Genomic DNA, 15,355 nt, shown 5'->3' with positions numbered 1-15,355 from the left:
CCCTTCCTTCTCTGTCCTCTTTATCAGTTCTACATATTCTGTGTCATGGTTTACTCTACAGTGTTGACGAGGTTGTCATGTTGCAACAACATCTTACTGTTTTTCCAATATCACAATATCACAAATTACGTTTTAATCAAAATAACTGAAAAGTCTTCTGTTATAATCTCCTACTGTTTGTTCATGGAATTACATAGTGACACAGGCATTATCTAAAATAACTGTAGTATCAAAAGTAGGGGTGTAAATAATAATCGTTTTGTATCGATGCATCGAACCAACAGCTGATGATCCGATGCATCGTAACGTCCGCAAGAGTATCGATTCATGTTTTTTTTTTCCTCCAGTCTATTTTTATCCATTTGCCCCTGGGCGTAGTTCTTCCTCCCGTGCTGCAGTGGCGCTAAACCTTTTTTGCCCTCCTACCTCGCTTCCTGGTTATACTCTTACAGCAGTGTGTTGCAGCAAGCTTGACACAGACATTTTTGATTTATGCTCAGTATTTAAGCGTGGTCTGTGCTACACACTGTGCGTCTAGATACAGCCGAGGAGGTGAGGGAGTGGGGGTGAGTTTAGTCCGACGACGGAGGGACATGAGGGCCAAAAAGAGCGTAGATCCAGGTGGAAAAAGGGTCCCAGCATTCTCGCGCACCTCGCTCTTCTAGCAGGTCAAACTTCACGAGTTGTTTTCTGCAACTTCAGTCATAAAAACAAAACAAGCCGGCCTCCTGTCTGCGGCACTGTCTGCGGTCAGCTACAATGTGGGAGAGGCGCAGCGAAGTGTCTGTGGAGGGGGCGGGGACGTCTGGAGCCGAGGTATTGCATTGCACTCATTGCACTGATTTTGTGCAGCATTTTTTGACGGAAGGTCTTTCAGAATCTATAACGCAGGGGTAGTATTATTTTTCAGTGAATGAGGTTTAGCAACGAGGCTATTTTAGATGCCGTCAATAGCCATAAAGATGACCTTCCTAAAGTCTACACCCTCATGGATTCTCTCAAGAAATCACTGAAAGGTCGCCTGGACTCCATTGAGGCTTGTTTAACAACCCTGCAAACAGAGCATGGTGAGCCCAACACCGTATAGACGACATAGACGTGGCTCTATCCTCCACATATATCCGTGTTTCGGTGCTGGGGGCAACTTGCAGCCAGCTAAGGGTCTTCCTAAAACAAAGACAAACTATTCGGATTGTTGGTGTCAAGGAAGGGGAAGAGGGTGTCCGTCCTGCAGAGTTTGTTTCAAAGTTAATCTCAGAGCTGCTGGGACAGGACAACTTTACAAAGCCCGTTAAAATAGACAGAGTGCACCGCCCCCTGAGACCCAAGCCGGTTCCCAATGAACGACCTTGGATTATCATCGCCAGAGTGCACTACGATCTTGACGTGATGATTATTCTGCGACTGAGTCGACATCAAAATCTGCTGCTGTAGCACAGCCAGAAAGTCTTCATATTCCCGGACTACAGGACCGAGGTTTCAGCACAGCGCCAGGCTTTCAACACCATGAGGAAAAGGCTGGTGGAAGCTGGTGCCAAATGTTCCTCACGTTTTCCTGCCAAGCTGCAAGTGTCTTTAAATGACGATGTGAAAACCTTCACTTCATAGGCTTATACAGAGCGGTTTGTCAACTCATTGTCTCACATCCACTGACTTTATGAAGCGTTCTACACCAATGTTTATTTAAGCCTTGGTGCATTTTAGCATTTATATAATTCCTCTGAAGGTAAACACCGCTCGTTGGGTTTGGGCTACTTACTTAGGGCTTCCTCTCTCTGTTATCTGGCAGCCTCCACTTTAGATTGAGGGATATGCCTCTTCGTACCTGTTGCAGCTGGGGTGAATTTTGGGGATTTTGTATTTGTTCTGTTGTTGTTAAACCTCCTTTGTTCTGTTGTGTTCATCTTGTCAGCTGATGTTTTTACATTATGATAACTGCAGGATAATAATACTTCTAAGCATGAGTCCTATTAATTTTGTCTCCTGGAACTGCAGAGGGCTTGGTAAAGCGCTTAAAAGAGCAAAGGTGTTTTCACATTTAAAATCACTTTCATCCGATATTGTCTTTCTTCAGGAGAAAGCCAAATGAGCAGAGACGGTTGAGATCTTCATGGGTGTCACAAGTTTACCAATCAAATTTTTCTTCCAAGGCTAGAGGGGTTGCAATCCTTATTCGGGAATCCATTCCATTTATCTTTAACTCCATCTCTGCAGATTCAGGGGGAAGATATGTGCTTGTCCTTGGCGATAATTCCCTGTTGCTTTAATAAATATTTATGCCCCGAATTATGACTGTCCCACTATTTTTGGCAAGATATTTGACATTGTTGCACAATGTAATGATAGGGACATAATAATAGGAGGTCACTTTAATTGTTATCTCGATCCATTGCTGGATAGGTCCTCCAATAAAGTTGCCCCTTCTTTGAAATCGGTCTCGGTTCTAAATAATCTCACGCAGTCATTAAATATAGTTGATATCTGGAGGCGTCAGCAATCCTTCTGATCGTAAATACTCTTTTATTTTTTCTCCCTTCCATGGTAGTTTTACTAGAATAGACCATTTTTTAATTGATTCTTAATTAATTTCACATACAGTTGGCTCAATGTATCACAGCATCTTCATTTCAGTTCACGCCCCTCTCTTACTACAGATTCACTTTAATCTTTATGCTCCATCGTTTAATTGGAAATTTATCCCCCCTATCAATTCTGATCAATCATTTCAGGTTTATGTTTCTGCCAAAATCTCAGATTTTCTTTTTTTAATGACAACAGAGAAGTATCTGACTCAGTTTTGTGGGACTAATTTAAAGTAGTATAAAGGGAAAATATTATTTCTTATCAGTCTTCAGTCAAAAAGACCTGATCAGAGCGTCTTGCAGATATTCAGGCTAAATTGGCTGTTTTGGAGGACGGCTATCAGAATTCAAATGATATAAATATACTCAGTGCTATCCTGAAGATAAATTCTGAATACAATCACATGTTTGGGGAACAAGTTGATAATTACATTTGCAGACTTAAACAAAAATATTTTGAACTAGGGGATAATGATAGATTGCTCTACAGACAAATTTAAGGCACACATGGAGATAGAGCTATTCATAAAATTTGGTCCGCCTCTGGGCTAATGTTAACTGACCCTAAACTTATAAATGACGCCTTTTTCAATTATTACAGCAATTTATACTCTCCTAAGACTATTGCTACCAGTTCTGATACTAAACATTTCCTAAACAATATAAAGGTACCTGTTCTGGATGAATCCGCCAGGGTAGACTTGGACTATAATTTAATAGTTGAAGAAATTAAATCTGCGATACGTTCATTATCATCTGGTAAGGCTTGTGGTGCGGATGTATTTGGAATAGAATTCCATAAAAGCCATTTTGATCTGGTTGCCCATCCTCTTCTGCGTATGGTGAACTCTTCAATTAGGGAGGTAGTAGTTCCACAGAGTTTCTACAAAGCTAATATCTGTCTTCTCCTGAAGAAAGGCAGGGATTGCTCTAATATTGCCTCACACCATCCTTTAAGCTTACCAAACTGCGACCAAAAAATAATTGCAAAAGTATTAGCTACTCGTCTAAACAAACACATTGCTCTCCTGATCCATCCTGACCAGACTGGCTTCATCCCTAACAGGTATTCTGTTTCAAACACTCGTTGACTCATACATGTTATGTACTGGACCAACCTTCCTGCCTCTGCAATTATTTCATTGGATCCCAGCAGGCATTTGATTATTTTGTTGTATTGTATTTGATGTATTTGTTTTTGGTTCTCCAAAAATTTGGATTTGGTGATAAATTTATGAGATTATTAAAAATACTCACCCCAAATCTTCAGTTTTGACTAATCATGATAGGTCTGCCTCTTTTTCATTACATCGCGGAACCAGACAGAGGTGCTGTCTCTCACCTTTTCTATTTGCGCTGGCCATGGAACCCCTTGCTATTTCCATCAGGAACCATCCATTGATCATTGGCATTACGGACTATGCTACAGATAGTCCCATTGGCCTTTATGCGGACAATGTTATCTTGACTCTTTCAGATGTCACAATCTCTCTTTCCCTGCTTCTTGCTCTTATTAAAACTTTGGCATGTTCTCTGGTTTTACCACTGATTGGGACAAAAGTCTTTTTATGCCTCTTACTGATGGTCTGGACACTACTTTTGTTAGTAACCTACCATTCAAAATTTTCAGTAGTCATTTTGAATATCTGGGTATAAATATCCCAAGGGACCCTAAACTTCTTTTTAAACACAACTTTGTGGAGTTAATCAACAAACTTAAATCTATGGTGGACAGTTGGAAGCTCCTCCCTCTTTCCTTGATTGGTCATGTTAATGTTGTTAAGATGGTGGTCCTTCCAAAATTGACAAAAACCCTTATTCAAAATATACCAATTTATCTCAGTGCTTCTTTTTTTAAGATGATAGATTCCATTATAATTCCTTTTTTCTGGGCCGGTAAACACCCTCGAATCTCAAAGTCTCACCTATAGAAACCTACTGCTGAGGGTGGTCTAGGCCAGTGTTTTTCAATCCTGGTCCTCAAGGCACCCTGCCCTGCATGTTTTAGATGTTTCCCAGCTTTCACACACCTGTTATCAAATGATAGCAGATTATCAGGCTTTGCTGAACTTTTATCATCTGAATCAGGCTGGCTGAACCTCAGAAACATCCAAAACATGCAGGGCAGTGTGTCTTGAGGACCAGGATTGAAAAACTCTGGTCTAGGCCTTCCTGTTTGTCGTCATTATCACTGGGCTTGTAATACCAGAACCTGGGTTTTTGGAGTCATGTCTATCCGAGGGGTGAAGAGGTTGACTCACTATTGCTCAATTGGCTGCTGACCTTGTGTCCAAAGCCCTTACTACTTCCTCTCTTTCTGCTGTGGTGTTTTTCTTTCCCTGTTCAGTTGCTGAAGGATATTTTTATTTTACAAAAAATCCTTCAGAAATCTGAAGCAGATAAAGACTGTTCTGAATCTCCACGTTTTTTTCATCTATGCTCCTATTTTTCAGAACGCAGCACTTAAGCCGGGGAATATGGATGTAGCTTTTAAGCACTGGTTAGAAAGGGGCAAGTATTTATACATCTATAACAACTTTGCTTCCTTCCCGCGACTCCAATCCAAATTTGGTGTTCCTTCTAGCCATTTTTTTAGGCACTTGCAAGTTCATAATTTTGTCATAAAATCATGTTATAAAAAAGCCCCCTACTTCTAAAAAGCTAATTTGTCAGTTTGTTAATCTTTTCAGTCCATCTCCACCTACTAATCATATTAAAGAGGCCTGGGCTTCTGATACACTAGTCGAAACTTCAGATGAGCTGTGGAATTTGAGTCTGTCTAGGATCAAAACCTTCTACATTGCAACTTAATCAATTCAAGGTTATCCATTGTTTGCACTTTTCTGAAACCAAACTCAATAAGCTGTTTCCCTGTGTCTCACCAACATGTGACAAATGTAAATCAGATGATGGGACTTTGGGTCATCTGTTTAGCTCCTGCCTTAAGCTTATGGACTTCTGGTGGAAGATATTTAAATTTTATAGTAACGCATATGGCAAAGTTCTATATCCAGATAATCATTTGATCATTTTGGGTTGCTTTAAATTCTCTGTTACTCTTCCTATGTCTCTGCAGCAGGCTCTAATGTTTGGTTTGGTGGTTGCAAAAACGGGTTATTCTGCAGGAATGGATATCCTCTACCACTCCTTGCTTTAAGAAATGTCTCAATGATATGGTTTCCTGTATCTATCTCGAAGAAATTTGATACTTTTTGTCAGACAATTATCATAAGTTCCTTGATGTGTGGGGTCCTTTTCATAAATACATTCAAAATAATTGGGTTGAAATGACTTTCATACTCTTCTGGACCTGTGTTTTTTTCCTTCTTATTCATTGTTATTGTTAATACTGTCATTATCGTTTATTGCTTTCATCTTTTGTTGATATCCCATGTTTTATGGAGAGCCGCTTGATATAATGTCTCCAGAATTGTCTGTTTTTCCCTCTGACTCTGCCTCGTGCTTTAATATGCTGTATGGTTTGATGAGTACATCTTTTATCCTCTTTTATCAGTTCTACAGTAAGCTGACACTGTTTTGTCTTGTTGATATTTGTTATTGTTGTTCTTGTTTACTTTTTGTTGTACATTTTTTTTGTCTTGTCTGTTTAACTCTGAAAAAGCATAAATACATAAAAAAAAGAAAAAGAAATTCAAAGTGTTGCATGTGAGCATTTGGGTTTGATTAAATGTGGGTTCTATGGTCATACATGAGACTGGAGAGCCCTGGAAGGTAAGGACAGCTTAACTAGCTTTATTGCTAGGTTGTCTCATAAAACAGTTCAATAGAGCTATGGTTTTGTAGGAGTTTGTGAACTGTATTAAAAGAATCTAGGATTATTATTTTCCTCTATAAACAAAAATAATTATATGCTGCTCCAGTTTTAAAAAAAATATCATTTTATACAGCAGCAAACTTTTTCACAGGATTTGGAAGGATTCCTAGAGCTGCATTTCTTCTCCAGTTTTCTAGCTTTTTGCTTCAGAGTGCACATCTCTGCATTAAACCAAGGAGCCAGCTTTCTACTCCTAATGTTTTCTTTTTCAAAAGAGCTATGTTGTCTAATGTAGTGAGCAAGGAACTAATAAACCCATTAACAAAATAATAGATTTTGATGGGGAATAAATGAAATGTTACCCTCTGCAGTATTGTTTAGTGATGCAGAGGAGATAAAAAGTGGAACGCATTCTTTAAAATTCATTACTGCATTACCTGATAAGAATCTGATAAAGCGTAACCTTCTTTTAGGGGAGGAGAACTCTGTTAAAGTAATTATGAAGGTCAGCAAAAAGTGGTCAGAGAGGACAGGGTTGTGAGGAAATACTGTTGTTTCTTTACATTTCAATGCCATTTGTAAGCACGCGGTCCAAAGTATAAAGATGAGAATGCTTTGGACTATTTACATTGTGAACAAAGCCAATTGAGTCTAAGATAGCAGTAATTGCTGCATTTAAGCTGTCACCCTTTAGCTCTCGACATACAAAAACCTCACTCTTGTGACCTTTTCAGCATTTAACAATCAGATAGGACCTCTGAAATCGGATCTAATATTGAGAGTAGGGATTTGTTGGATGACACAAATATGCCTTTTTGAGTGGCTAAAAATCCAGTGAACAATGACGACCCATGTCAAACGACTTAGCAAGCAACCAGGCTTAAAGTCACCTTCAAACACATTGTCATGCAGACACGGGTCGACCTCTTAACTCACGTGACACCACTAAATGCAGTGTACAGATGTCAACACACCAAGCCAATGGTGTCTGATCTGAAAAGCCAAAACAACTCTACTTACATCAGATAAACATGTCAAAGCACTGCTGAGAAAGATACAGAGGAAAAAATAAATTAAACAGTAAAGTACAGTTACTACGCCAAGGCTCCCTTCCATGTTGGTCTCCATTGTTTACTTTCCCTGTTCTCTAAGAAATACTGGATGTTGTTTTTTTTAACCCAATTGCTAGGTTGAGCATGTTGGGTAATATAATTGGGTTATTTTAATTGAATTGGCTATTTTGACCAAATTTGCTAGTTTATTTCTGTTGGGCATGGAGTTATATGCTGTGAGGTTGTAATTTCTAAGATCATGTGTTGGTTTATTCTGGGCCACCCAACACCTTGTGTTGATTTTTAAGCATGTGCAACTACACACCTCCTAATAACTGTGTCTCATCTGACAAGACCAGACCGACCAGACTCAGTTCAGCAGAAAGCAAGTTTTGTGACATTATCAATTTTATATTTTTTTCTTAGCATATAGCTAAATGTATAATTATATAAAAAGGTTCATATAGTTGTTAAGATGTAGCTTTGTGAGGCACTCTTGAGTACTGGAAAGCCAGCTTTTACCTATTGGTGATAATCAAATGTCAAAGCAGGAGTGAGTCCCCCCCTGACGTTACATTCCTGCAACAGATTTTACTTAAGCAGCCAAACTCCACTCCACGCTCTCTGGCCTGCGGCTCTTTGGCCTCGAAAGAGGAGACACAGCCCGTGTAGGTACCAGATCTGCTTGGGACCCTGCCCCTTCTTATGCTGTCATCATATGGCATTGGACAAACTGTGTTGCAAGCGTTTTTTGCAAGAATGAGATCTCTTTTAGAGTCTCAACATATTACCTATATTTGCTATTATTTTACATTTCATTGGGGATCTAAAATAGCCGAAAGTTTAAAACAATCATTGTCAGTCGTGAAGGAAAGTACTGCAGTCTAAGACTGAGGTCTGCCATTTAACAAGCTGAAAAAAAAGATCTCTTATTCTTTTTATTAAAATCTAAGGGCTGGGGAGAACAAATGGAACATCTTAAAAATTATTTACTTTGAGATTTTAGACAAAGAAAACAACAGTTATTCTCCTTGTAGAAAATGAACTGTTGTTGTTGACAAAAAGTTAATAGTGTAGCTTAATTTGGCTAACCTGTTAGCTACTGAGCACAGCTAGCCACAGAGCTACCCAGCTCTCCACCTTTATATCGTGGTCTTGCACTTACTTTTTTCACATGTTATCAATCAGGTAAAACAATCATTAGACATGCTAACGCTACAGATGCTCCCGATTCGACGCATGGAAGCTGTTATATTATCGTTGCCTGGGCAACCACAATGTTTTACATCATGTGGCAACATCCCGACAGACACATCACTGTAAGTTGACCAGATTTCTGAAACCAAGTCTGGGGACATTTCCAACTCATAGATAAAAATAGTACATTTCATCTAGATGAAATTATGAAACGGGAACTATTACGGTTTCATTTATTTTTATAAGTGTATTAATATTTAAACAACAAAAATCAAGTTTTAAAGCCAGGCATATGTCTCTTAACGCTGGTAGTATTTTCTTAAGATTAATAAAATGAATACATCGATAGTGTTTTAATAGAAAACTAGAAATGTGTCTCTGGGTTGGGAGAGAGAGTGAACGGGTCAAGGGTGTTTAGCAGGGCTTTCTGATTTTTGGGGCCTAAAGAGCCCCACCCCCTTACTCCTTACAAGGAGTTTTTAATGCGAGTCTAGTCACTCACATCAGCAGTAAACCGTGGTCTTGTTTTATTTCTATTTGTTGATTATATTTTAAACTGGAAATGAAGCAAAGATTTATCAAAGTATCAGCTTAATCCAAATAAAGAAAATTGATTAACACACACCTTGACACAAGGCTCCCCATCAGTTGTGTCAGGTTGTGATAATGAACTTACTCTTTTACTTCTTTCTGTTTAAAAAGTGGTGCACTCTTTTTCTTCTTTGTGTTTAAATGGCAGCTGACAGTCCAACAAGTGATTTACTCTTTTAATCATCTTCAGGTTTAGAGCAGCGCAAAATGCTACCATAATAGCTGTTTCTGCCCGCAACATGCTCACGCACGTTTCTACCTCAATAACAGTCTATACGTAACATTTCCCCCCTTGTTCATAAAACAGTGAAATCGGGGACATTTCCAGGGACAGATTTAGCAGAAGACAGGTGGTTCAAAATGGAGACTGTCCCTTGAAATCGGGGACATCTGGTCACCCTGCATCACTGGCATGCAGAGGGCCCAAGCAGATCTGACCACCCGATCAGATCTGGTACCTACACTGGTTTCTGGTTGAGGCTATATCATAGACCCCTCTGAAGAAAAATCTGTGTTTGCTGGCTGACAAAGAGTTCTTGCTGCCTACGAATCACAAGAGCTTAATGTAGTGTGTTTTTCTCCTGTGCCTCAAACCCAGTAGAACGTAGTGTTTTGTGAACCCGCTTGGTTGACCCACGGAAAATGGTCAGCAAATTGTTGTTTGCTGATGAGCCGCTAGAAGCTGTTGACCAGTGCCACAGCTTCAGTCGCTTCAGCTAGTAACCACTGATCAGGCCCAAAATCTAGGTGTAGTGCTGGATTCAGACTTGAACCTCCAAAACCATTTAAAGACAATTACAAGGTCGGCTTTCTATCACCTGAAGAACATTTCCAGGATTAAAGGACTAATGTCTCAGCAGGATCTGGGAAAACTAATCCATGCGTTTATTTTTAGTCGAATCGATTACTGCAACTGTGTTTTCACAGGTCTGCCTAAAAAGTGGATCAGACAGCTGCAGCTGATCCAGAATGCTGCTGCCAGTGTCCTCACTAAGACTAAGAAAGTAGAGCACATCACCCCAGTTCTAAATTCCTTACACTGGCTCCCTGTATCTCAGAGAATAGACTTTAAAATACTTCTGTTAGTCTATAAATCTCTGAATGGCTTAGCACCTAAATACATCACAGACTTGCTATCAGTGTATCAACCCTCCAGACCACTCAGGTCTTCTGGTTCCAGCCTGCTCTGCATACCTAGAACCAGAACTAAACATGGAGAAGCAGCATTTAGTTCCTATGCTCCACTTATCTGGAACAAACTTCCAGAAAACTGTCAAGGTGCGGAAAGCCTGAGTTCCTTTAAATCAAGACTAAAAACACATTTGTTTAGGATTGCTTTTGACTGTTCTAGTTAAACAGTTCAACTGAAACATCCACTGCATGAAAAGTGAGATTTTCGTCCCCGTAAACCCCCGTAAACTCCCGCAGATCTGCCTGATTTTCGTCAGTTTCCGACAATTTGCAACCCGTGCTTGTCCGCGTTTGTCGTGCCACAAATTGTCGGAAACGGACTCTGACGTATGTGGAGGGCGATCAGCTGTACTAATGGCCCTAATTAGCATATGAATGCAGCAAACCCGCGCGGCTGGCCAGGTCTGGCTTGAATAACTTTCTCAGTATTGGCTGAAACCACTATTCTCAAGCAAATGAAATCGCTCGTGATTGGCAGCAAAACCACACGTGGCCACGCCAGGCTTTAATTTTCTTACTGAGTATTGGACGGAACCACTTCTTTTTAAACAAGTAAAGTCGCTCGTGATTGGTTGGCATATATATATATTTACATATAAATTTACATATATATATTTATACATATATATATTTATTCATATATATATATATATTTATTCATTCATATATTTATTCATTCATATGGTGTGTATTTATGTTATCCTACACTACTACACAATTATTATGCTACCATCAAGGACATGAATTAATTTATACAGGAAATGAACATTTGCCAGGAAGCTGTTTATGCAAACAAAGAGCTTTATTGAAACACACACAACTATATACAACGCGTATCCAAACACATGCGTTTCTAAAAATTAAAAGTCCGTGAACGGTCCGTTTGCTTCCTCGGGGTTGGAGGTAACTGGCAGCATTCCCTCCGAGGCAGGTCCGATGTGCAGACGCCTACTGTGCGTGGCCCTGTACTTCGGCATCGCTTCTAACCGGGACTGCAGCTTAAGTTCAGTGAGAGTTCAGTGAGATCCGGCCTACGAAATGGCGGCGACCGTACAATCCATCCAGAGACACCGCAGACGACGGCGGACTTCCAGAGTTCCACTTCCTCATCTGCTAGCACACTCTGCCTCGCTTTCAGCAGCTGAAAAAAAAAAAAACAATGAATCAGCGCACTGCGTATGGACACAACACATCTTTTAATGCACCTGAAAAATAGTCACCAAATAAAGTCTTACCCTCTTTCTTCTGGCCCGACTCTGAGCAGATAGCCTCCGCACGCAGCGTGTGGCTGGCTGCGTATATCTGAAGTTCCTGCGTACCGTCTGAAAATACGTCTTACAGGCAGCTGGAAAACAATTAAATGAGAGTGGTATAAATAAAAAATCAAACGCAAGTCACAGTAACAAGGAAGGAGAAAACATTAAAACAAGTCACTTACACACAATGTCGTCTTTATCAATATCGTGCAAATCTTGACTTGCTGATATGGCTCCGAGCAAATAGGAGGTCACCGCCTCATTGTGAGGCGACAGTAGTCTGTGAAAACAAAATGTAAAGCTATGATCGGTATCTATCCGTATCCATTGCCTTTTACCGCAGAATGAAAGCATATTCTTTAAATCTTACCCTTGCTCCGGTTCATACCGCCTGCAATTAGTCTCCGAGTTGTGAAGACGGCGTACTGCTTCCTGTGAATCACAAAAAATACACTTTAATAAAGCTTGTTCTTGCAAGGCTACTGTTAGCAGTAGCTTTAGGCTAGGCTGCTATTAGCCGTAGCTTAGGCTAGGCTGCTTTTAGCCTAGCAGGCAGTAATCGAACATATATTTACCGCTAGCATCTCTTCTTTGAGTTCGTCTTGTTCGATGCAGAGTCGCCATCGCGTCCAAGAGGAGTTTTACCCCGAAATCCAGACGCTCCAGACCGCCTGCACAAAGCAAAGCATACATCCTCCACTGTGGCTGGAGAGCTCCGCTCTGAGTTTCTTGGAGATCGTAAAGAGCATGCGTGAGATGAACCAGGGTTTTAATTAAAAAATCATTCTTTTTTTTTTAAATCAAGGCCTTAATTGGCACTAAAATTATTTAAATATGTTTATCGAAGTATTTATAATTCTTTAATAAAAAATGCTTATAAAAACAATTTCGTCAGATATATTATATCGCTCCAGGCGGAGAAAAAGCTAGAGGATATATATATACGTATATATGTGTGTGTGTGTGTTTACATACATACAGGAGTCATGGAACTCTGCTTACAGCTCCTTCATATTTCATGTACACTAATAACTTGTGTACATGGTTATTGTTGATGGCATTAAAATCATTTCAAATAGCATTAAATTAGAGTCACTCATTCCTGTATGAACCCTGTGAGCGCTTAATTTAATATGACATATTAAAACAATCCCACCATCATCCAGCATATGTTCAGTTTCTGCCCAAATATATATTTATATTTTTGTAGATTTTTGTAACGGGGATAAGGATAATTCAAAACTGCTTTTTTTGAATGAACTTGTTCTCTTCTCCCAAACATCTCTTTTCATTCCTGTAATAAGAAGTTTCTTTTGAATGGATTTGATTAAAGTTTAAGTCCCTCGGTATAAAATAAATATTTTGATGGAGATGAGAAATCTGCTTCCTCGTTGGTGAATAACCAATAGTTTGGATCCAATCATTTAAATAAACGGTGTTAGTTTTTTTTTTTTAATATATAAGAATTGTGCTATAATTTCTAGTCACCGATCTGTTGCTGCTATATTTTAATTTGACGAACCGGAATTTGTCGATGTTCTTTTTCCTGTTTGGTGCGATTGCAATTGCGGATCTTGACCTGGCCGGACCTTATGACCACAGTGTACCAATCTTCTGATGGCTACTTCCAACAGAATAATGCGCCATGTTATAAAGTGAATCATCTCAGACTCATTTCTTGAAACTTCTCCACTTAAGTTATTGTGAATTGAGCATATTGACAGACAACATTTTATTTTTTATCTTAAATGCAATTTTTTTTTTTTTTTATAATTACTGCTCTAAATGTATTGCTCTGTCAGCTAAAGATCTGTTTTGGTCTCTATACTTTAATTAAATAAATCAATTCAAGCTAAAATGTAAGAGGCTATACTGAGCCTGATCTCTTTGTATCAGAGATTTTCTTACCTTTTAGAAAAATGTCACTTGGAGTAAAACCCCCCCTGCAACCCTGATTTGCATTTGTATAGCTCACAGCATGTTCATTTACATGTTAAAGCCTCCCCTAGAATTCCATGGGGGGGAGGCATGGGGGGAACACTGCCTAAGAGAGTCCACGTCAATTTCTGACAATTTACGGGAGTTTTCGGCGAAGCCTGCAAATTGTCGTAAACTGCAGCTAACCTGAAGTTCCACGACAATCTACAGTGCCGCATATTGACGAAAATCCCACTTTTCATGCAGTGATCATTAGTTCAACTTTTTTATTTTCTTTAGTCCAACTGTTTTTAATATTCTTTTTCGTTTCTGCATTTTTATTATTTTTTTTTTCCTACTTGCTTTGATTCAGTTTTTTTTTCCTGTATTTTAATCATGTAAAGCACTTTGCATTGTCTTTGAACTGAATTGTGCTATACAAATAATTTTGCCTTGCCTTGCCTTACCCATTGTTTTGGCTGCTGTTCAGATGATCTCTGTTCAGGGGATCTCTTACTAATGTCTTACCAATTCCTTTCAAAAGCTTTGTCAAAAAATGTCTGATCTGTATATCGATAACTATTCTGCTCTCAGATAGATGTGAGTTATAGCATTTCAGTAAAGGAAGTGTGGATAAATCAGACTGCAATCCAATATGTACATTATTCTATTCTACATCCCTTCCCTTTCACTTGTCACACAAGTATCTTATATATTAGTAGGTTGATATTGCATTTTAAAGAGATAGTTAATAGATCCAGTTCATTCAATTAAATTTCAACTCCAGCGCCTGCCAAAGGTCTTGCTGGTGACTGATTGTATTGCCTTTTATACATGTGAACTCTTAAATCTGGTTCAAATCCCATTTTAATCCAACTTCCTTCCATTTGATACCTGTAAACAAACATGTAGTGGATGTGCTAAACTGCAAATCTGTTTTATTTCTCTAGGTAATTATGTATGTTATGGAAGCTGGGAGAAGCAATTTTATAAGAAGATGTGTTCCTCTGTTGGGGAGTGTTTCCCTTTTGCAGACATAGTAACCTCTGTGGGTTTTCTGTTTATTTACAACTCTGGAAATGGTTTGTGGAAAGATGCAAATTTCAAATCAACTCCATCATCTTAATATGATGCGACAGCTATAAAAGATTATATTAGAATTTCAACATGTTTCCCTTTTTTGTAATCTGTAGCAGAGACTTTAGTCAGCTTCAATACTTTTAGATGGTAATTCAGAATTGCCAAGGTGACTATCAGTTTACCTAAGGACACTTCAGCTTTAGTGGAAACTGCATTTTTTTTGCAAGGATTTGCTCTATCTGTGTGAGGAAAAAAGCACAGAAAGGAGTTAATGTGGACATGGATAGATTTTGATAGCTAGATGGAGAGTTTCTGTGAGAGGGGTATAGGGAAATAGCTCATGCATTGTTCCAGCTTTGAAGGATTTTGTTTTATGAGCTTATGAGCTGCAATATCCTAGGAGAGGCAGCAGGTAACAAGTGTGTCAAGGGGCAATAAAATACAGCTTCTATCTAATAAATCAAAACATTGATTTCCAAATTACATAAGATCATTTATTAGATAAAATTAAAATGTTGAAAAATATGGAACAATTATTTCTGTATAATGAGTAAGAGTCTAAACTATCATCATTTTCAGTTGTTGCATAAGTAGTGGTTGAGACAAGCAAAATGTTTTTAATGTTTGTTGCTTTTACTTTGATTGTGCACAAGTCGAGTCATAACCTGTTAATTCACATGTAGAACCATTCTGAAACCGTTGCAACTCTGAAAT

Source organism: Cyprinodon tularosa, unplaced genomic scaffold (genome assembly GCF_016077235.1).
Source record: "Cyprinodon tularosa strain WSP-4 unplaced genomic scaffold, ASM1607723v1 ctg118, whole genome shotgun sequence".
NCBI lineage: Eukaryota > Metazoa > Chordata > Actinopteri > Cyprinodontiformes > Cyprinodontidae > Cyprinodon > Cyprinodon tularosa.
This window is presented reverse-complemented; position numbering follows the sequence as displayed.